Source organism: Canis lupus, chromosome 14, assembly GCF_003254725.2.
Source record: "Canis lupus dingo isolate Sandy chromosome 14, ASM325472v2, whole genome shotgun sequence".
NCBI lineage: Eukaryota > Metazoa > Chordata > Mammalia > Carnivora > Canidae > Canis > Canis lupus.
In genome coordinates, this window is record NC_064256.1 from 49,063,100 (window position 1) to 49,086,156 (window position 23,057).

General features: G+C 36.4%; 1 long non-coding RNA gene across 1 annotated transcript in view; it reads left to right on the forward strand.

Annotated features, from left to right (window-relative positions):
• Positions 1–23,057, forward strand: part of LOC112670739 (uncharacterized) — a 114,610-nt gene that overhangs the window by 82,258 nt on the left and 9,295 nt on the right. Inside the window, exon 3 of the long non-coding RNA XR_007402108.1 lies at positions 3,754–3,927. This is a non-coding gene — a long non-coding RNA (uncharacterized LOC112670739). The remainder of the gene's footprint in view (positions 1–3,753; positions 3,928–23,057) is intronic.

The window sequence follows — 23,057 nt, forward strand, 5'->3', positions numbered from 1 at the left end:
AACTAAAGACAAGTTCTGCTGCTGATGGTTATTCTCACCATGCCTACATTAGCATTCTGTGTACACCAGGCTCTTAAGAATGTGGGCTAGATGTTGAAGAGTGATTTTTTAATCTCATGTTGGTGACCCCAAATAACTGGCTCTAATTTATGAATCTCTAACCCTATATCTCGAAAGAAATTTCTTATAATAAATCAGTCAACTAAGTTTGCAAATAATTTTGGGTTCTCCAGAGAATGTTTGAATGGTGTCAGATTCTCAGGGCTCTTTCAGCATTGGCATAAAAGCAATAAAGCTAGGGTGCACATTTCTCCTTTGTTGAGTGATGGTCTGTCTCTTCTTTTTTTATTATTTATTTGAGAGAGAGAGAGAGAGAGAGAGAGAGAGAGAGAAAGAGAGTGAGCATGGGCAGAGAAGGGGCAGAGGGAGAAACAGACTCCCTGCCAACCAGGGAGTGGTTGGCAGCTGTGGGACTCGATCCCATGACCTGAGCCCAAGGCAGATGTTCAACCAACTGAGCCACCCAGGTGACTGGACTATCTTTTCAAAGCCACTGGTAAGCATAATTGTTCAAAGTGGCTTCCTCTTTCCCATCATTTCTACCTCATTTCTAACATGGAGTTCTATTATAAGTAATTCGATCCCCCCCCCCTTTTTTTTTCTGTATTGACAGAATTTTGTTTTTGTTTGTGGCCTTTTGTCATTTTGTCGACCTCTTGTAGCTTCCTGTTTTTCCTCCTGAGTTACTGGACCTCTCCCTGTTTTCTTGTTGCTCTCATGAGAGATTTTCTCTATAAAGTATTTGATAATAGGCATAGTAGGGAGCCATATAAAACCACCATTTAGGGCAGCCCCAGTGGCCCCGAGGTTTAACGCCGCCTTCAGCCCGTATGATCCTGGAGACCTGGGATCGAGTCCCATATCAGGCCCCTGCATGGAGCCTGCTTCTCCCTCTGCCTCTCTTTCTCTCTCTCTCTCTCTCTCTGTAATGAATAAATAGATTTAAAAAAATCTTTAAAAAACCCACTATTTATTGTTGAGTGTAACTTTATTGTATTAGCTAATCAAAGTACTTACCCAGTGTAGTCTCTGTCATTTTTCCTCTTGGCCCAACCAGCAATCTTCCATTTTCAGGAAAGATTAACTTCAGAGGACATAAAAGCAATAGGCAAAGCTTGGTTGACACTTTACTTCTGGCTGAAAAGGTATAGTTATTCCTGCTAATGAATAATTGGAAATTAGTTCCCCAAATTTTTAATATATATAAAATAATAATGATTCAATGTCAGAACGGTATTCATTAATTTTGCCCCATTACCTCTCACTCCCACTACCTCTCACTCCCCTAGACACATACACATCCAGGAGCAGTTATGAGTTTTATTAGTCCAAATACCTGGTTATTTTTGTGACTTTTAAGATGTTGGTACATGGTTTGTGGCATAAAGAGCACAGTGGATTTAGTTTCAGAATTAAGTATGATACCTACATCTACTACTTATTAGCAGTGCAACTTTGGGAAAATCATTAAATGACTCTGAGCTTTAATTTCCTCATCTAAAATAGGGGTCGTGGGTGTTTTATCTGTGTTATAGGACTGTCCTTCTCTGAGATGAGACTTTTCTTGCTAGCATCTCATGAGTTACATCACTTATTCTGAGAGATTCAACCACTGAGGTGATACAAATTTCATTGTTCCCAAATTGCCATTGCTTAGGCACAATGAAGGTATGCTATCCTTAATGAGTTCAAAAGTAGGTTGATTTGTCTTGAAGCTGTAAGATAAATCCATAGTAGCCTGAGGATTTTACTCTATTACTAATTCTAGTCATAGACTTCATGAGATCTGCAAAAGTCCAGTTTTGTAAAATTCTCCAGCATCACTTTGAGGGTTGCAACTCATGTTTTTAAAACACCTCTCCTTCCTACCACCATTTATTCCATCCTGGGACCCCAAACCTTCAACAACAGCCTGTGCTCCAGGTTGATACCACCCTCTACTTCTCACCACAAATTACTCTTATTCAACCAGCATCATTAGGAATTAATATACTTGGCTTTTTGCAAAGTGTTGGGGAAAAAAGAATGAAAGACAGTCCCTGACATTAAGGGATTCACAGTATACTGGGTAAAATTGATGACAAGAAAATCATTAAAGTTAAATGTAGTAACTTCTGTGAAGAAAGCTAGAATTCTATTGGTGCAAGGAAGCAACTAATATAGGTTTGCCACATAGATGTCAACTAATATAGGTCTACTTCAGGACAGAATGTGTTGGGGAGGAATAGCTGATATCAGATGTGAGTCTTAAAAAATAAACATGTGACATTATTCAGCCATAAAGAAAAGAATGAAATCTTGCCATTTGCAACAATATGGATGGAGCTAGAGAGTATAATGCTAAGTGAAGTAAGCCAAATACCATATGACAAATACCATATGATTTCACTCATATGTGGAATATATAAAACAAAAGAAAACAAATGAACAAAGGAAAAGAGAGAGAAAGGAACTAAAAAACAGACTCAACTATAGAGAACAGATGGCTAGCAGAGGGGAAAGGAATGAGGAGATGGGAGAAATAGGTGAAGGGGATTAAAAGTACACTTATCTTGATGAGTAGTGAGTAATATATGGAACTGTTGAATCACTATATAAAATGAACGTGTGTTATACAGCACAAGGAGAGAATAAGGAGAGAAAAAGCACTCTGTATTTAGGGAAGAGCGTCCACAAGGCACGGGAGTAAGAGAGTATAGTGTGTTGGGAAGCAGACTTCCAATTATTCCATTCCACTCATGGAATAAACTGGAATGGGGGATTTGTGCAGAGGGATGACTAGAGGTATCTATTAGTCAAGGTTCTCCAGAGAAACAGAACTAATAGGATAGATGGGTGGATGGATAGATAGGTAGGTAGACAGATAAATAGATATAAGAGGAGATTTTTTTTAGGCATTGGCTCACATGGTTATGGAGATCTAATAGCACCATAATTTACTATCTGCAAGTTGAAGAACGAAGAAAGTCAATGGTGTAATTCAGTCTAAGTCCACAGCCCTGAGAACTGGTGGGCCCATGGTATAAGACCTGGTCTGAGTCCAAAAGCCTGAGAACCAGAAGTATTATGTCCAGGGGTAGGGAAAATGAAGTCTTAGCTTAAGCAGACAGATCAAATTCACCCTTCCACCACATTTTGTTCTCTTCAGGCCCTCAACAGGTTGGATAAAGCCCATCGACATCAGTGAATGCTATCCTTACTCAGTCTACTGATTTAAACACTAATCTCCTCTAGAGATACCCTCACAGACACACCTAGAATTAATCTTTTACCACCATTTGTAAATAACGCTTATTTACAAAATAATGTTTTATGGGATCCCTAAGACCAGTAGGTTTGACACATAAAATTAATGAACATAACAAGATGGTATGATAGAGGTAAACAAGGGCCAGAGCTAAAGGATGTGGTAGGCCATCCTGCAGGGGTTGACTTTTATCGTATGTGTTATAAAAGCCCATTTAACAATTTTATGTAGGGGAGTAATACAATCAGATTTATGTTTTATGGAGATCATTCTAACAACAGTGTGAAAGATGAGTTCAGTGGTAGAGGAAGTTTACCAAAGTCAGCAAGGCAGGTTGGATGTATTATATTAGACCAGATAACAAATTCTGACCAAAGCCATGTATGTTGCATTCTCAAAAAATATTTGTTAAATAAACAAATTAATTTAATCAATCTCTCTTATAGGTACACTGATCCAGTCAATGGAGGATGTCAAGTTTGGTCTTAATCCAGATTTTAATATAAAAATCCGCCACAAGGGAGAGAGCAAGTGAGTGTTGCAACACTCAATGGTTTTGTAAAGGGCAACACGAATCAGTACTCCACCAGAGTCCCCTCAAATGGATAGTACAGAGGAAGGTTGGTATTTGTATGTATGTGTGTGATTGTGTGTGTGTGTGTGTGTGTTTACATCAATGTGTGTACGTGTACTCACATTCACAGTGCAGAAGGGAATAGGAAATTCAGTCAGTGAGATAGAATGTGAGCCCAGGCAAACTTGATGTTAATTATAAAAGTTCATAAAGAAAGAAGGATTACATCAATAGAAGGTGACTCATAGTTAAAAGAGGTTTTTCATCCATAAGCCATTTATTGGTAACAAATACTGTGCTCACAAATGAAGCCAAGTAATGCACTAACAACATAATTACAATGATTTTAGCTGTGACAAAAGGTATGCATAAATTTCAACCTACGCATGTAGGAATCTACAAGACATGACATTGTCTCCAAAGAACTGTAGATGGAGTTGCATGGGTAGCCCTTAACCAGTACTTTTATTTATAAGGCATTTATAAGAAAATAGCTCATTCACATCCTCACTAAGTGCTGTAATTTATACTTTTATTTTTTTTTTGTACCTCATTCTCATTTGTATTTCCCCAGATTTTGGAATTTCTTTGGGCTTGGAGTGGAACTGCTGATAAATATGTTGTGAGGAGCCAAAAATTTTATAAAGAGAGGGCATAAGATTGAGAGATAAAAATGCAATTTATAAATGGAGACAAAAGGCAGAGTGGAAATTAAAATTCTTCCAAGTTGTAGTATATGATTTAAATAGAGTGCAATTTCCATGAACCAGAGGGAAAAATCAATATAACAAGAGTTTGAAATGTAAGGAAATGCTTAGCCAGCACATGCTCCCTCAGTTACCCTGACCCTCTTCATTCTGAGGTTGAGAAAGTGATGTGGAGTCATGAAAGAAAGCTGGTTTCTCCCAGGAAATGCTGGGAAGATAAAGAACTGCCTTACAGTTCAGGCTAATAGATTGCAGTATGTAAGAATTCAATATCCCCAGGCTTCATAAAGGAAGGGAAGTTTTCATATCGGCCTGTGGGACTTTTCAGTCAAATTTTAAATTTTGAACATGTGGAATTCAATATGCATGGATTCAATAAAAGCACATGTCACTGCATTTTGGATATAACGAAACAAAAAAGGAGTGATGTTTCCATGTGAAATCTTCCAATTTATATTTCATCAAAAGTACATTACATTTGGCTGTGGTGCTACATGCATTTATCTCTAAACATTGTATTGGAAGAAATTTGTTTTCTTTGCCCTTCTCAAGTATACGGTTCACTGTAAAGGTTTTAAAGAACTAAAAATTAGACTTGCAACAGTTTCATTGCTAAGGCAAGTATTCCCTTCTTAATCGCTCTAACATAAGTAACTATAATATCTTGAAACTTCTCATTATTGCATAAGTAATCTTGCTACTGGAAGAGGAACCTTGAATTCATCTGAAGTTACACAAGGACTATTTTAAGAACGCTTAGAGAGTTTGTTTCCTGGAGAGCCTGACAGTTTTCTTCAGAACTGCTGCTTTGTACAGAAAAGTAGTAATTGTTAAACCTTTCTACGTGAAGCATACAATTTCTCAAATGTGCCCTGCATAAGTATATTTTAGGAAAGGTTTCAATTTGGTTGCATAATTTCAGCCCTTGCTAGGCCCACAGTGATGATAACATTGAAAAATAACTTGGTATGCTGCTTGTTCTCCTGCTGCTAAAATTTTATCACAAACTGCTAGTTTGCTAGGGATTAGCTGCTAAAATGCTCTCCTGATTAATGTGCTAATTAATTAATGCAGCTGCTAAATTGTACTGCTGATTAAAATACACCACATAGAGAACACTGGAAAAACTAGTCAATCATTCCAGGTGCATTTTTACTGGAGGAAAACCTCAGATACTGAACAGAGTATTCAGATCTGTAGCCTGCTTATGGGAGCCGCTGAGAGATTTCTTCAGTCAGACCCCTCTTAATTTTTTTTTTAAGTTTTTATTTTATTCATGAGAGACACAGAGAAAGAGGCAGAGACATAGGAAGAGGGAGACCAGGTTTCCCGCAGGGATCCTGGTGTGGGACTCCATTCCAGGACCCCGGGATCACGACCTGAGCCAAAGGCAGACACTCAACCACTGAGCAACCCAGGGGTCCCCAGATCCGTCTTCTTTTACCTCAGTCCTTAAATTGACTTCATGGCCAGAACCTCAAAATAAGACATAGAGAACAATTAGGATGTACTTTTCTCTTTTTCTATATAGCAAATTAATTTTCCCTAGAAATAACTACTGTGGCTCAAATTTTACTAAGACTTCAAAGGAGTTTGCAGTGCACATAATATGTTTTGAGTCAAACTCTAATATCAAACTTAGCTTGGTTGGCTCTGTTGTGAAAGTCTGAGACAACAAACATTTCTTCTAGGTGATTCCAGTTGTGGTGTCCCTTCCGTAAGACCCTAAATCTCAGAGTAAATGTTCTGCCAAACAAAACAGGAATTAGTCAGCATCTCATATATACAAAACATTGTATATTTAGGTAAAAACATAAGACATTTTTACTTTCTTTGAGAACTTCATTGTATAATGTTGGGAATAAAGCATACATCTTAAAAGTATTTGCCATTACTAGACCACAAATGAACAGGTACTAAACCAGTGGAATAGATGTAAGAACTATAGGGATACAGAGGAAGGCTAAATAATTTGCATTTGCAGTGATTTCTTCTTCAAGGAAGTGGAAATGGATATAAACCTTGAAGGATGAAAGGATTTAAGTTGATGGATAGTTGTTTGGCACAGAGAAATCATATGAATATATATATAAAATATGAGAGGGAATGGGCCTGAAAGTGAGCAGAAGCTCAGTCCAGATGGCAAAGCCAAGGCCAAATTGGCAAGACCCAAGGATTCTGAGAGTGAACCCCAATGCTGACCAGTAAACAGGCCTTGAGTGCCAGGCAAGAAAGGGTCAATGAGCCACTAATCTTTTGGAAAAGAACAACTTGTTTTGAGGTCTGTCTGCAATAAGAAGAGTATATTGAAAAAAAAAAAAAAAGAAGAGTATATTGGATGAGGAAGATTCTGGAGTGGAAAAGATAAATTAGTAAGGTTTTCCCTAATCCAGATATGTTGTTTGTAAGTTAAAAACAATAATCCAAGACATCAAGGTGGATAGAGAAGGTACCTCTGACAGTAGACCAAGAAGAGTCTCTGATAAAATGAAAACACAGGCCGTCATTATTGTCAACAGACTCTTAACAAATTATCCTTGCATTTGTATTCATATTTCTTACTTAATCTTGGGGTATTGTGAGTGCATTTAATTAGCTTTCTTCAGAAAATTCCTACAGAGGGATGGTCTCTTGAATCATGTTGTATACATTTAGACAGGTGACAATGCTTAAGTCTAGTTCCATTGTTAAGGGCTGAATTGTACTCTTCCCCCAAAAGATATTTTGAAATACTAAGTCCTGGCCTTATTTGGAAATCAGCTGTTTGCAGAGATACTCATGTAAAGATGAGGTCATTTCTTTGTACCCTAAGCCAATGTGACTGGTGTCCTTATTAGGAGAGGAGAAGGGACACAGAGATAGAAACACACAGGAAGAAAATGGATATGTAACAATAGAAGCAGAGATTGGAGTGAGCATTCACAAATCAAGAAATTCCAGGGATTGCTAGCAATCACTGGAAGTTAGAAGAGGCAAGAAGGATTCTTTTTCAGGTTTCAGAGGGAGCATGGCCCTATCAACACCTTCATTTCAGACTTTTAGACTCCAGAACTGTGAGACAATAAATTTCTAATATTTATGCCATCCAGTTTGTGTTACTTTGTTATTGTAGCCCTAGGAATCTAATAGATCTAGTAATAATTCTAATAATTAATTTTACTTACTATGCTCTTAGTATATGCCAAGGGTTACAATGAGCTCTTGCATGCATTACAGTAAAGTACAGTCCTCACAGTAACACTGTCTGGCAGATATTACTGTTACTCTTTTCATAGAAATAAGAGTAAGAGAAATTGAAAGCCTTGTCTAGAGTCACGGTCTATCCGATCTCAGTGCTAGTATAACCTCACCGCAGGAGGAAAGGAGTCTCATGGCTTCTCTCTGCAGACAAAGCAGGACAAGGTCAAAAGCTCTATAAGCAAGATGAGGAGCAATTTTTAACCCAGGAATCCTGGAATCCAAGGAGTGAGGAAATGAAGCTGTGTTTTAGCCTCCATCCTGTTTTTCTTATTGTCAGCCTCAAAAAAAATACCCACCATCTCTTCCTTGGAGAGCCTACGGTAGCTAAGATGATTGGCTTGGATATTAGAAAACTTCTATGCCAGTATTCCTTCTTAACAAGTGCGTAACAAAGGCTGAAGCTTTAAGATCACAAGCAAGTTCCACTTGGGTTGGAAATAGAACCAGATTCAACTGCACAGTCCAGTGGTGTGTGCTTGTTTTTCCTTTCTTACTAAATTCATGTTTTCTATAAATGAGTGGAGAAGTTGAGATATCTCAAAATGGGAATTTAATTTTTACACTAGTATTTATATCACCAGAACGCACTTAAGGTGATTTTAAAAAATTAATTCAATAATCATATATTGAATACTCAATGAAAGTCAAGAGGTTCCATGCTGGGTGGGAGCAGGGGACACCAGAAGGATTATGATGATCTTATTTTTTTCTATTCTTCTGAATATCATATTTTAGTGGTCTTTTACCCAGAATGGATCTTTTATCTTCCTTAACCACACTTGCCTATAGCTGGGTTTAATCCCCAAAGACAGGGAATAATGTCTTGAAATAGATACTTTTTGCTCCTGGCTAGGGATTCTGTACCAAATACGGCGCTGTTTTTGCTCCGTGTAGGTATGTTTTACGCCTTGTTCTCTAAAGGCATGTAGATGGTCAGTTGGAAAACAGAGCTCAGGCAAAGCAATTCTCAAAGTGACTCCCTTTAGGTTCACCTTTTGTGGTTTACTTTTGAGGGTCAAAACCTCAAAAATTGCTTCCTAAAAAGGAGTTCAGCCACTCTTGGAGGAGATGATGGGCTCTCCCTGGGTATTTTAGATTCTGTTTCATTAATATGTCTTTGAGAGTTCTACATCCCAGCACGTTGCCTCCCTGTTTGTGCTGATGTTGCTTGTTCCATACTGGAGCTTAACTCGGAGAAGGATGCAGGGTGGTAATGAGGGTGAAAATGGAAAGAGGGCATGGTGAAAGAAAATGAAATGTGGTCAGTGAATACAAACAACATGATGCTTTGAGAGCTCTAATACAAGCAGGTGGAAGGAGTAAAGGTGGTACATAAAAACACCTGAAGAACTTTGCTTGGGGTTATTGGCAAAGTTTTCATGGAAGACCTAGCAATTGAGTCTAAGGATTGTGAGATATTTCTCCAGGGGAGAAGGAGGAAGAAGAGAATTTCTGATGAATTAATAGATGCAGACCTAGATAGCAATTGATGGGATGAGGGGATAGTGATATATCAATGGCTAGACTCCTGGGAGTGTTTTGCCCTGTGCACAGGCACTTGTTTGTTTGTAAAGTATATTAGCACTAACTTTTGAAATAATGTGATAATATTAGGCAGATTGACTTCTTTTTAAGATTCTATTTATTTATTATTTTAGAGAGAGAGAGAGAGAGCAGGGGGAGGAGTAGAGGGAGAGAGGGACAGGTAGACAATGTGGAGCTCAGAGCCCAATGCAGGGCTTTCTCATGATCCTGAGATCACGACCTGAGCCAAGACCAAGCGTAGGATGCATAACTGACTGTGCTATCCAGGATCCTGAAAATTTCATTTTTCTAAAATGTATTCATTCAAGTAATATTTGAACATTTAGTTAAATAAATTCAAACTATTAGAATTTGAACCTGTCAACCAAACAGCTTCATCCTATGCTTACCTAAGAGAGCAGTATTCCTACCTTGACAATTAATGGAAGTCACAAAGATAAAAATCTAAAAAAACATATTTGATCATATAGCTGGCAGTATCTTAGTTGTGGTCCTCTCCTATCTCACATGGAACACAGATTCTGCCCCAAAATGAAGTTCTAATATGATGGGTAGATTTTTATAATGCTTAGAAAATATCTTCTCATTGCAACAAAACCGTGACAGAAATCATATCACAGAAAGTAGGAAGGAAACAAATTCTAACATGTATGATGCGATACAATGTGAGTGAGACTACAGATTAAATTAAAAATGCTTTATTGAATGGCCTTGAAAATGCTTTTTTGTTTTCTAACTTTGAAATGACCTGTTAAATTGATCTGTGAAGGTCATGAGTGCCCTTGGAAAGTGGTGCTTAAATTCTTTTCAGTAGCAGAAAGTCCTGGTTGAATTAGTGCAGACCCCATGGAGACTTCTGAAGCTGTTGATAAATCATGTTTAAGAGCTTTTCAGCCCAAAGCTCAGCTGTAAACTCAGGCAAAGCCATGAACAAATTTGCAGGTGGCAATGCCCCATAACTATTCCCTTCTAATCCAAAATGATCCCTTCTGAGCCACTTCAGCATCAAGCATTCCCATTCATCAAATTAGGCTGAAGCATGCATATCTTCACTTATATTCAGATCTTCTGTGCAGTCAGATCTGGACCAAGTGAAGAGTAGTCAGAGTAAATAACTGATTCATGAGTTAGAAAGAAAAGTGTAAATCCGTGGATTGAAAACAAACATGAAGGGCTTAAATGTGAGCACAATATTACAAGTGTTGGACAAGGGCACAATGATAGCTTCTCATTTTATATGGATACCCTGTTACTGAAATATATATGTATTCTTATCAGTTTTACTAAGCTATAATACCAAAGAAAACATTTTAATGCGTCTTTAATTTATTTCTTATATTGTATTCCTTAACTTTCCTCAATATATATTTTTTTCTACAAATGTTGAAAAAATAGATAAGGAAGAAGCTTGTGTCAATAAAGAAGTATTACTTGGGGTGCCTGGGTGGCTCGGTTAGTTAAGCATCTGGCTATTGATCTCAGCTCAAGTCTTGATCTCATGGTTGTGAATTCAAGCCCTGTATTGGGCTCCACGTGGGCTATGGAGTCTACATACATACATACATACATACATACATATTTAAATATAACTTTAGAACATTCTGTCCAATCATATTCTAGGCCCAATATTCTAGGAAAATAGTAGGGCACAAAGCAACAAGTAAATGGAGGTTGATTCACAGAAGCAACCTTTGTTGCATTAGTTTCTGAGTCCTCTAGATTAATAGTGTAGATTGTAAGCTTAGGAAGAGAGTGATCATATCTTTATGTTTTAGGGCTTATTACGTATGTCAAAACTAAATTCAACCCATGAGCTCTACTTTTTCATTACATATTATGATATTATATAAATTGCATAGGGAGCCCCTGGGTGGCTCAGCTGGTTGATTGGCTGACTGTTGGTTTCAGCTTAGGTTATGATTTCAGGGTCTTGAGATCCAGTCCAGAGCTGGGCTCCACTGCTGAGCATGGAGCCTACTTGGGATTCTCTCTCTTCCTCTCTCTCTGCCCCAACCCCTCATTCTTATTCTCTCTTTTTCTCAAATAAATAAACCTTTAAAAATTTGTAATAATCCAATAATGGAATATTATATAAAATTAATAAATAATGGCCTTAAACAAATTTTACTTATATGGAGGAAATGTTCATGATAGACAGTTCAGTGAAAAGCAGGACACCAAACTACATTTAAATCATGAACATAAATGTAAAATATGAACATATATAATGTATGTGCTTGAAAAAAAATACTGGGCAGAAATAACTAAAATATTAACAAAATTTCACTACACAGATGGAACATGAATACCTAAATTTTCCCTTTACATTGTACTCTAATTTTCATAGTTTTGACAAATATGTATTCATTTATAATAGGGAAAATCAACAGTCATTAAACATAAAAATGAAACAAAGTTAAGTCCTTTAGTGGCTTCAAATGCCTTCAGGGAAATATTATGTATCTTCTTTACTAGTCTCATGGAAACTTCCTCCCATTTTTCCAACTATAGTATAATATTCTTCCCTTACAACAATTTGTCAAAGGAAGGTGATGGGGTTGGTACCTTCTAGGTGCAAGCATTAAGTGAGTGTTTTTTTCTGTAGAAAAGTAAAATGCATAATAAGACCTATTAAAAGTCAGTCTGCTTTGGGCACCTGGCTGGCTCAGTAGAGCTTTCAACTCTTGATCTGCGGATCATGAGTTCAAGCCCCACATTGGGCATAGAGCTTACTTTAAAAAATAATAATAATAAAATCAGTTTGGGGGTGCCTGGGTGGCTCAGTCAGTTAAGCGTATGACTCTTGGTTTTAGCTCAGGCCATGATCTTGGGGTCATGGGAGCCTGCTGAAGATTCTCTCTCTCTTTCCCTCTCCCCCTAAAATAAATATATAAATTTTTAAAAAATATTTTAAAAGAAAATGAAATATTTGATTGGGGTTAATCTTCTTGTAAATAAAAGGATACATATGTATATATGTTTTTACTACCTTGCATTTGTATGAAGCTTTCTTCTACTTCAAAGTATTTTCCTCATATAAGCCTTCTAGTAACTGTATGAAATAAATGGGTCAGGGTAAACATTTTCATTACCACTGGATATGAAAGGAAGTTTAGAAATCTTTTGAATGACATATTCCGGTAAAAGAAGCTAATTCTTCGATGACTGACTTTACATAATAGGATATTTTAGGAAAAGGTCGAAGTCAAAAACACATTGGGATCTATTCCATCTTCTTTGCCTTTGGAAATCTTAACAGAAGACTCTTCTGTGTTTAGAAATGAGCTGATTCTTAGTTTCAGCTCAGATCATGAGGTCATGATCTCATAGGTCCTGAAAAGGAGCCCTGCTTTGGGCTCTGTGCTCATTGTGAAATCTGCTTGGGATTCTCTTGCTTTCCCTCAGCTCCTCCCCTTGCTTGTGTACTCTCTCAAATAATTAATTAAATCTAAAATACAAACAAACGAATGAACAAGAAAACTCAGCCTAAGCTGAATCAGTGTTGGTCTCAGGCAGAAGGAAAACAGGCTTGGTAATCCACAAACTGCCTCTTCAAAGTTCTAGTTGAAGTCAGATGGCCAGGCTGATGGCAATGAATACAGGGATATATTATGTTACTACTAGAAGGGAAAGCTAATGATCGTTAATACTAACATATTGTTAGTTAGATTGCTAATTGTTAGATTGTTAGTACCATAACCTTTATGAAGAGACCATTATGTAATAGGATAGTTTCAAGAAACATTTTGACTTCTGCTTCCAGATCTGTGGAATGGTTTGTCATAGACCAGTGCTTCTAGGGAGAACAACCACAACAGCTGAATTTTAAATAGATAGGGATCCCTGGGTGGCGTGGCAGTTTAGCACCTGCGTTAGGCCCAGGAGTTAGGCCTGGAGTCCTGGGATCGAGTCCCACATCGGGCTTCCTGCATGGAGCCTGCTTCTCCCTCTGCCTGTGTCTCTACCTCTCTGTGTGTGTGCCTCTCATGAATTAATAAATACAATCTTTAAAAAATAAATAAATAGATATATTTATATAAAGATATATATAAATACAAAAAATGTATATTTATATTTAAAAATTTCAGAGGGCCTATCAAGCAATAAGGCTCTATTAGTCTGGTCTTGGAAAGAAGAGAATCTTATTGACTTGGGCCAACATTCTACACATTGCTTTCTGCTGGAGACCATTTATTGACTCTTAAGAAGCCCACAATGAGAGCCTCAGAAGCCAAGGATAAGTCCGCTGAGAAGCCTGAGAAGCCAGTAAAGTTTTGAACAATCTTATGAGATTAAGGAGACAAAGAAGCCAGTAAAGTTTTGAACAATCTATGAGGTTAAGGAGACAAAAATTGGAGCTTGAAAGTCCCAAAACACCTGAGATTTGGGAACCCAAGGTTATAGACAGAAGGGAGATGGAAAGAAGAAAGCCCACACAGTCTATGACAGTTTTTCCTTTGGGGCATTTGCTGAGTCCTAAACTGCAGAGAGCAAGAGGCTTAGAAGCCAAGAAGATAAGTACTAAAAAGCTAAGCAGAACTGAATTTTTGGAGAGCCTGGCCAACCAGGCTCAGTGGTTGAGCATCTGCCTTTGGCTCAGTTTGTGATCCCAGGGTCCTGGGATCGAGTCCCACATCGGACTCCCTATAGAGAGCCTGCCTCTCCCTTTGTTTATGTCTCAGCCTCTATCTGTGTGTCTCTCATGAATAAATAAATAAAATCTTTTAAAAAAATGAATTAAATTTTTAATAAAAACAATAGAAGAGAAAATGAAATGTCATCTTTAAAGTGTGGAGAAAAAAAATCTGCCAATTTAGATTTATGAACTAAGTAAAAATAACCTTTAAAAGATTGAAGAAGGGCAGCCCAGGTGGCTCAGCAGTTTAGTGCCGCCTTCAGCCCAGGGCGTGATCCTGGAGACCCAGAATCGAGTCCCACGTCGGGCTCCCTGCATGCATGGAGCCTGCCTCTCCCTCTGCCTTTGTCTCTGCCTCTCTCTCTCTCCATGTCTCTCATGAATAAATAAGTAAAATCTTAAAAAAAAATTTTTTTAAATAAAAGACTGATAAAGATATTTTTATACAAGCAAAATTGAATTTGTTGCCAGTAGACCTGAGTTAAAATAAATGTGAAAAAAATTTTTTTAGGCAGAAGAAAACCAGTTAATGGATAAAAAGTAGGGGAAAATAAAGGAAAAATGGAAAAGGTGGCTATATGAGTAAGCCTAAGTGAAAATAATAATACAAAAAATGTCTCAAGGTATTTAACCATATCAAGAATTAAAATTTATACATAATAACATGAACGAGAGGAGTTAGGAAAATAAAGTGTTCTAAGAACATATCATTATCTGGGAAGTGGTAAAATTCTAATTTATGCTCAATTCTAATAAAGGATCTCTAATGTTATCACTACAAGTGAATAAATGCCTAACCTGTTATCCGTTGCTTTAGGAAGAAAGGTAGATAGAATATGTGCGAAAAACTAGAAATAAAAAGTAAGATGATATATTTAAACCTATGTATAGAAGTTATTGAATTAAATGTAAGCAATATAAATTTTCCCATTAAAGAAAAATGTTGTTAGACTGAATGAAAAAGAAAAACACATCTACAAACTATTTGAAAAAAATATACCTTAAATAAAAGGAAATGTTGAAACAGAAATGTTGGAAATCAAGTCTTAGGAAAAATTATAACATATAGACACAAAAAAAAGAACTTTATAACTAAATTGTCATCAGATTAATGCTGGGCTATTAAGCTTCAGTACATTAATACATTTAAAACTAATAAAAATCATAGAGACTATTCCCTTTGATCTTCTTAGAATTAAAGCTGAGAATCAATTACAAAATAATTAGAATATTTCCAAATATTTGGGAGCAAGCAACACACTTTTTAAGAAGAATAAAACTATGAGTAAAAAAACAAAACAAAACAAAACTACAAGAGATGAGAAGATATTTTGTATAAACTTATAAAAACATAAGACATATACAAACTTTAGGATGCATAAATATCAAAACAAGAAAGCCTTATATTCATATATTAAAGATAGAGGTACATACATGTAGTCATTTTTTTATGACAAAGCGACACTGAGTGTAGAGAGAAAAGTATGAGTTTTTCTAGAAATTGATAAATTCAATAAATTGGATATCTGTATGAAAGAATTGAATATTTCCTCTCTACATCACATTATGGATATAGTGAAATTCCAGTTAAATGTAAAATAAAAACCATAAGGCTTCTAGAGGAAATTTTTACAGAATATTTTATACCATTAATAGCATCTCAAGCACAAAAACACATACCAATATGTAGATGACTTAGAATATACAAAGAATTCTTACAAATAAATAAGAATATGAAAGTCAACCAAGTAGAAGAATGGACAAAATACTTGAACAAAAATTTCAAGAGAATACTCAAAGTGTTATAAATATATGAAAAGGTATTCAATCTCATTTGTAATCAATGAAATTCAAACAAAAACCAAAATAAGGTAGTACTACACACCCACCAGAATGATCAAACTTTACAAGACTGGCTCTACTAATTTTGATGAGAATGTAGAGCATGGGGACTCTTATTCACTAAAATAATTCAGCTCCTTTGAAAAATTGCTTGGCAAAATATAAATGCCATTTGACCTGCCATTCTATTCTTGCACCCAATATATAGAACACCAAAAGACTTACTCAGGAAAGTTTGTAGCAGGATTCTTGGTCATAGCCCTAAGTTGAAAACACCCTAAATATCCATCAACAGTAGAATGGTTAAATAAATTGTGATATAATCATACAAGGAAATACCAATCATCAGTGAGAATGAGTGACTACTACTTAATGAAACAAGATATAATAAATTATATCATTTTCTGTTCTAGAGTGACTGTAATATGATAAATGCATAAATGGGTTAATCTCAAAAACTTGATAATAACTAAAAAAAAAATCCAGATGCAGATAGAGTTTTCATATCATATAATGAAGTCCTGAAGCAGGAAGTACTAATTGATGGTAATTGCTACATTGCGGAAGGAAGTGCACTGATTGGGTGGGGTCATGGAGATAACTCGGGATACTGTTATTGTCCTATTTCTTGATCTGTGAATTGGTTATACGGTGTGTTTAGTTGGTGAAAATTCATTAAGCAGTAAACTTGTGTATGTCATACCTAGATGAAATTTTACATTAAAAAATTAATGCTTTGGCTAGAGCAACATCCTTTTAAGAGCTACTTGGTGACAGACAGAGGGCCATATATAGAATGTGATTCTAATTCCCTATCTCATCTTATTCCTTTCTTTTGCTCTGGAAGCAGAAACTTATTTATTTTCCTCCTCCATTACCAGAAATGTGGCAAGTTCAGAACAGATGATAGTTTCTTTTCTCAGGATTAATTTATCTTTCTGAAAATCACCCAGATTGATGTCTCCAGATGTATATTGGGTGTCCATGGAAAAATCAGATATCAAAATGAAAAAAGGCAGAAAATGAACTAGTTTCTTTTTACTTTGTACATTTAAAGAATGTAAATGTGAATCAGCAAGTTTTAGAGGATGAATCTTCTTAGAGCGGCAAAGGGGAAGAATAATAAGAGTGGGAATGCCAATGCTTCAAGACTTGCAATAGTATGCGTGTATAGGTAGAGGGAACAGATATCAAGGGAAAAGAAGGGAAGAACGATAAAGTATTTGGAGTTTGGTTTCTCCACCACTGAAACTGCAAGCAGATGTAAAGACAAATTTTCATTTTTTCTAGGTGAATCATGTTCTCCACAGTGGCCCTGTGACAGATTTTGCATTCAATTTCTATTTGAAATAATCACCTCATAAAGCCTTTGCTAGTATTGTAACTTGCTTAATGCTCTATTGTGTGTAGCCTGCAGCCAGGCAGGAGCATGACAAGGTCAGAAAGTACAGACAGAAAGGGTCTCTGAGCCAGAAAGGAGCAAACCCCGAGAGAGTGGCGAGGGATGAATAATTTTCCTATCACCTTATAATCATTTACATTACTGTCATTCTGCCTTTCTGTATTTTTGGCCATTTTAAGACATTTTTTTTACATTATAGAAAAAATAGTGCTCGCTTCAGCAGCACATATACATTATAGAAAAAATAAATTATATCTTATTCTGTTCTATAGAGACTGCAATATGATAAATGCACCGAAAAGCAGTGATTCAGTTTGGAACATGACTAGGGTGACCAGGCATCCAGGTTTGCCTATTTCATGGTTCCATTTACTATCAAAAGTGTTCCAGTTTATCCACTACATTATATGGTCATCTTAGATCAACATTCACCCTAGATCAACATTATGATTTTGAATGGGGACTTAAGGACTCGATGGGTGATTGTGTTGCTAAATCAAGGAGGAAATAAGCTATATTTTAATGCTGAAGAAATCCGTTCCTAAGAAGCAACAGTCAGCTTGTCCTAACAGTAAAATGTAGAGGCTTTTTACTGAAGTAATAGGTGTATATAAGCATGTTTTTTCACATAAACTGCAAAACTATTTAAGTATAGAAATATGCAGTTGTTGGCACTCAGTAAAGGGAAGCCACTTGTATATCAAATGTATGTAAGCTTTGTATGATGATGGTTATTTTATTTCTTATTTTTAAAAGATTTTATTTATTAATTCATGAGAGACACAAGGAGAGAGGCAGAGATGTAGGCAGAGGGAGAAGCAGGCTCCCTGTGGGGAGCCCGATGCAGGACTCAGTCCCAGGACCCCAGAATCACCACCTAAACCACAGGCAGACACTCAACCACTGAGCCACCCAGGAGCCTGATGATGGATAGAAAATCCCTGAAAATCAAATGGCAAGCTGGAAAAACAGACTTTCAGAAGTCTAATATTATTTTGTTAATTTATGAAATTCCACTTACTTCATCTGTATCAACTTGTTTTATCCAACAAATAGTTTGAGTTTCACCTATATGGGCTGACTTTTCAAAATGATTGAATGTTCTTCGGCAAAATTTGACTACTACTGGCATGACCTGGCTTTATTTACATCTTGATTTTTCATCAGAAATAAAACTAAAACATCTTCTATAAACTATTTGCACAGAAATAATAGCAATGATGACTTTGAGATGCTTTTCCTCCTTAGTTTTTATCCTTTCCACACCATATTCTTTACTACCCTAAAGTATTCTGCTTTGCCACCATAAAGTATTCTATACTACCCTAAAGTAACCCTAAATAAAAGGGTTTTATTCAACAGCCATTAGTTATTTCCTGCGTTCACATAGAGCAAATGGAAATTCATATGTGTGCCAGTTCCCTGCAGGACTCAGAGCAAGAACAGCCCCCGACACTGGCCTGGAGGAGGAAGGCGCTGGCCCTGATTGTTATCGTGGGTTGGGCTAAATTCTAGGCAACTGCCTATACTTGTCCTTTTCTTCTCTGTGAGCTGACTGGTCTGTTTCCTAACAAAGGATTTTTATGTTAAGAAGAGTTCAATTTCTATTAGAGCTAGAATCCTCTCTATTTTATGCTCATTTGGAGGGAAGGGATCTCACTGTGGAGCACACACATATATTCAGGTACATACGCAGGTTCCAAGCACTCGCCTTGCAAAAACGTAATAAGTCAACAGATTTTGGTGCTTAGATATCCTTTTTTGTTCAAGAACTCCTTTGTTTTCATATTTGAAGACACATTTATTTCAGTATTATTACAAATTACTGCCAGAGTCTAGCTTATTTTGTGTGTGAAATAAAAACCAAGTCCAAAAGGAGAATGGAGCAATATCTACAGTTGTTCATCTGCAGCGAGCTAATGATCTCTTCAGTATTCCCTGTCTCTAAGTGGCCCTTCCTGGTCCCAAGCAGGGATGTCATCTGAAGCCACTGTCTCATTGGCCTCCCACAGGTATAATTCTACTTTTCATCTAGCCTGACCAAGATGGCGAAAACAAGGCTAAACAAGATGGAATTTTTACATACAAACTTTTAATAAGAAACTTATTGGGGGCACCTGGGTGGCTCAGTGGTTGAGCATCTGCCTTTAACTGAAGTCATGATCCCGGAGTCCTGGGATCAAGTCCCACATCGAGCTCCCTGCATGGAGCCTGCTTCTCCCTCTGCCTATGTCTCTACCTCTCTCTGTGTGTCTCTCATGAATTAATAAATAAAATCTTTAAAAAAAGAAAAAAAACTTAGGGAAAAGAAAACACAGAAAAGCATGGAAATGGATAAATCTGCTAACGAATGGGAAATAATCTCATCTTTTTACTCTTAACCAAAGGTGATCACAAAGGGTAGACAGGTAGAGTTCACATAACTGCCTGTCCTGGTTTCTTTACTGGCCATGCCTCATTGTCTTTGAGAAATCCTGGCAAAGGACACACCTCCAGTCCTTTTTCCAATCTTTGAACTTTTCTTAGTCTTCTTTATTTTCCTTTTCTGTCCATTGTTACCTAACTTAGTGAGGAAAATGGAAATCACAGAGATAGGCACCTTCCTAGAAAGATCTCCTTTCTCTTCCAGAGCCATCCATTCATAATCTTTAAATTAAAGTGTGTTTATTAAAAAAAAAAAGTGTGTTTATTGAAAGAAATCTAGAAAATCAATTGTTTAAAAAAATTATTCACCTTCCAGAAATAACCATTCTAAATATTTTTATTTTTATTTTTTTCTAAATTTTTAAAAATATTTATTTGTAACATAATGATCACTTTCCAGGTCAATAATATTATTCAAATATATTATTTAAATGACTTTTCATTCTATTTTGATGTTTTATAACTTAATGGGTAGTTGTTGGACATTAATATTATTTCTAATTTTTGAATTAGATGACATGGTGAATGTCCTTGCATAGAAGTCTTTGCACTTTTGGAGCCGTAATACCTAGGGCATTCCAGAAAGGCTATGCCAATTCCATTTGCTCTAATAATGTATCTATAAGATAGCTTCATCCTGCCACATCTTTAGCAGAACTTAAAATTTTTTAAAAAGATTTTATTTATTTTTGCAAGAGAAAGAGAAAGAAGGTGAGCATGAGCAGGGGGAGGGACAGAGGGAGAAGCAGGCTCCCCACTTAGCAGGGAGCCCAATGAGGGACTGGATCTCAGGACCTTGGTATCATGACCTGAGCTGAAGGCAGACGCTTAACTGACTGAGCCACCCAGGTGCTCAGAACTTAGAATTTTTAACTATATATTTTCCAATTTGTTGGGTAAAAAATGTGAATCCTCATGTTGAGAGGAAACATTTAAAACAAAACTACTGATTGGCTATTTACTTTATGAAATTATTTTTTTCTCTGTGCCCATTTTTAAAAACTATTTTTAAAAATATGAGTGTATTATTTAGCTCTTACTATATACGTCACTTACTAGCTTTGTTCTACCTTCTTTTCTCTTGTCCTTCTTTCCTTTTATCCTTCCTTCATTTTTTCCTTCCTGCCTTTCTCTCTCTCCTCTCTCTCTCTCTCTCTTTTTCTTTAAACAAACTCATTGGAAATACTTTTAAAAATAACATTAAACAACAAATAGTGCTGCCAAGATGAAAAGATTTTCTGTTGACTTTGATTTACAATTTGGAGTAGGTATATAATGCTTGTTCCTCTTAAGAAACAAAATATTTTCTAAGATGTAAAAGAAAAAAAGAGGTTGAAATTTAAAAATGAGTAATTAAAAAAAAAAAAAAACAAAAAAAACACTTGGTTTCCTGTTCCCTGATAGTAGATCTAATGGTTTTTATAATAGAGAAATTTATTTTTCTCTTTCTTTTCTGCCTGCTTTGATTTATGCTGAATTAATATAGTACTTGGGTTCAATAGTGCCTGCATTAATGAATAGGATGAAAGTAATGGCATTTATACTCCACAGCATAATATAGAAGACACAAAGATGCAGTCCAGCCTGTGAATTTCTTCTTTGATGCACTATCCGCCATAAGCTACTGTTTAAAAAAATCACCTATTTTATAAGGAAGGATATTTGGAAAAGTTACCTAACTTTCCAAGACATAGATTTCTCAAACACAAAATGAAGATCCTTGTTGGGCTTGGAATTCTGTTTTGTTTTCCCCTAACTTTTTAATATAGATGTTGGTTCCCATATACTTCTAGGAAATAATGCAGAATGGCCGTGTATACCTTGCACTCAGTTTCTCTCAATGGCAGCATCTTGCATAACTAGCATAATATCACAACCAGGGAATTGTCATTGGCCCAATCCATTGACCTCATTCAAATTTCACCAGGTTTACATGCATGCTGTATGTGTGTGCACACTTCGCTCTATGCAGGCTGGCAGTTTTCTCATTGCCTGATACCGACTTACCACATGGTAGGTCCTCAGCAACTGTTTAGTAACAATTCTTGTCTAATCTTTCCTCTCTCTTTTCTTGAAAGGAGAACTTCTGGGTATTCTTGGCCTTTGATGGTTCATCATAGTTAAAATGATGATTTCTTCAATGATGCCAAACTCACACTTAATCTCTTTTTCACTCCCAGACATTTGTAGGGGGAAGCTCAAAGTTTAGTAGCAGAGCCAGGGCTTGACCCAGACCTAAATCATCTGACTCATTCCATTACACTTGTTTCCCAAGCTTGTTCTACTGTAAGAATCATCTGGGGCAGTGCTTCTCACTCTTCTGTGTATATACAAAAACCTTGGGGATCTTGCTAAATTACAGATCTTGATTCAGCAGGTCTGGAGTGGAGGCTGATATTCTGCATTTCTAAAAAATTTTAGGTGATGCTGGTGTTGCTGGTCCACCAGCAATAATTTATGTAGCAAGCAACTTAGATACTTGCTGAAAACTCAGATTCCCGGGGATTTTTTCTCAGGATTCTTGTTCAGGAAGACTAGAGTGTAGTCTGGGAATTTATATTTTTATCTAACATCCTAGCCAATTCTTAGTATAAATTACTTTTGGCAAATCCCAAATATCTTCGATACCACCTCTATGCAGTTTCTGAATTTTTCTGGTTCCTTTTAAATGTACAAATATTGTTTACTTTAATATTGTGATTTAAAGATTTGGTGCAATCAGCTTTTTCTGTCATTTTATTTTGCTTGGCTTGGTTTTTGTCTTTCGAAGGCCCCAAATCCAGAAGGAAAAATCAGACTCTTTTACTGAAAGTTTAGTTCAACTCATAACAGCTTTAGGGCATTAAAATAATTTCAGTGCCATTCCATTTGACATACAAAGATTTTATCAGTGCTTTAAAAAGTCTTCCTAAACCTGTATATAACAGCTCTTTTCCTGATCTAAATAAATAACACATTGGACTTGCAACCAGAAATTTCTTATCATCTCTGAATTGACTCTTTCCTGGTCCAGATAAAAAATAGTGCTTAATCCCCCAAAGATATAGACAGTTATGTGAGCTGGTAATATTGATAAAAGAGAATCATGGCCAGACAGGAATGGCTAGATTCAACTGTATAAGTTGAAGCTGTATAAATCATCAAATAGCATGGGAATTGGAAAATATCATTATAAGCAACTTGTGTGAACCCCTGATGTTTTAAATTAGCCATGAAATGTGACTTGCTTTGTAATATTTTGGAGCTTCTAAAGATCCCAGCTTTTAAATTGAAATTTTCCTATTTGGCAGCAACACAGCAGGCCTACAAAATAATTTACAACCATTTTACTTTGTTAGTTATCCTTTTTAAACAACCCTCGAGGGGAGGAAAACATTATT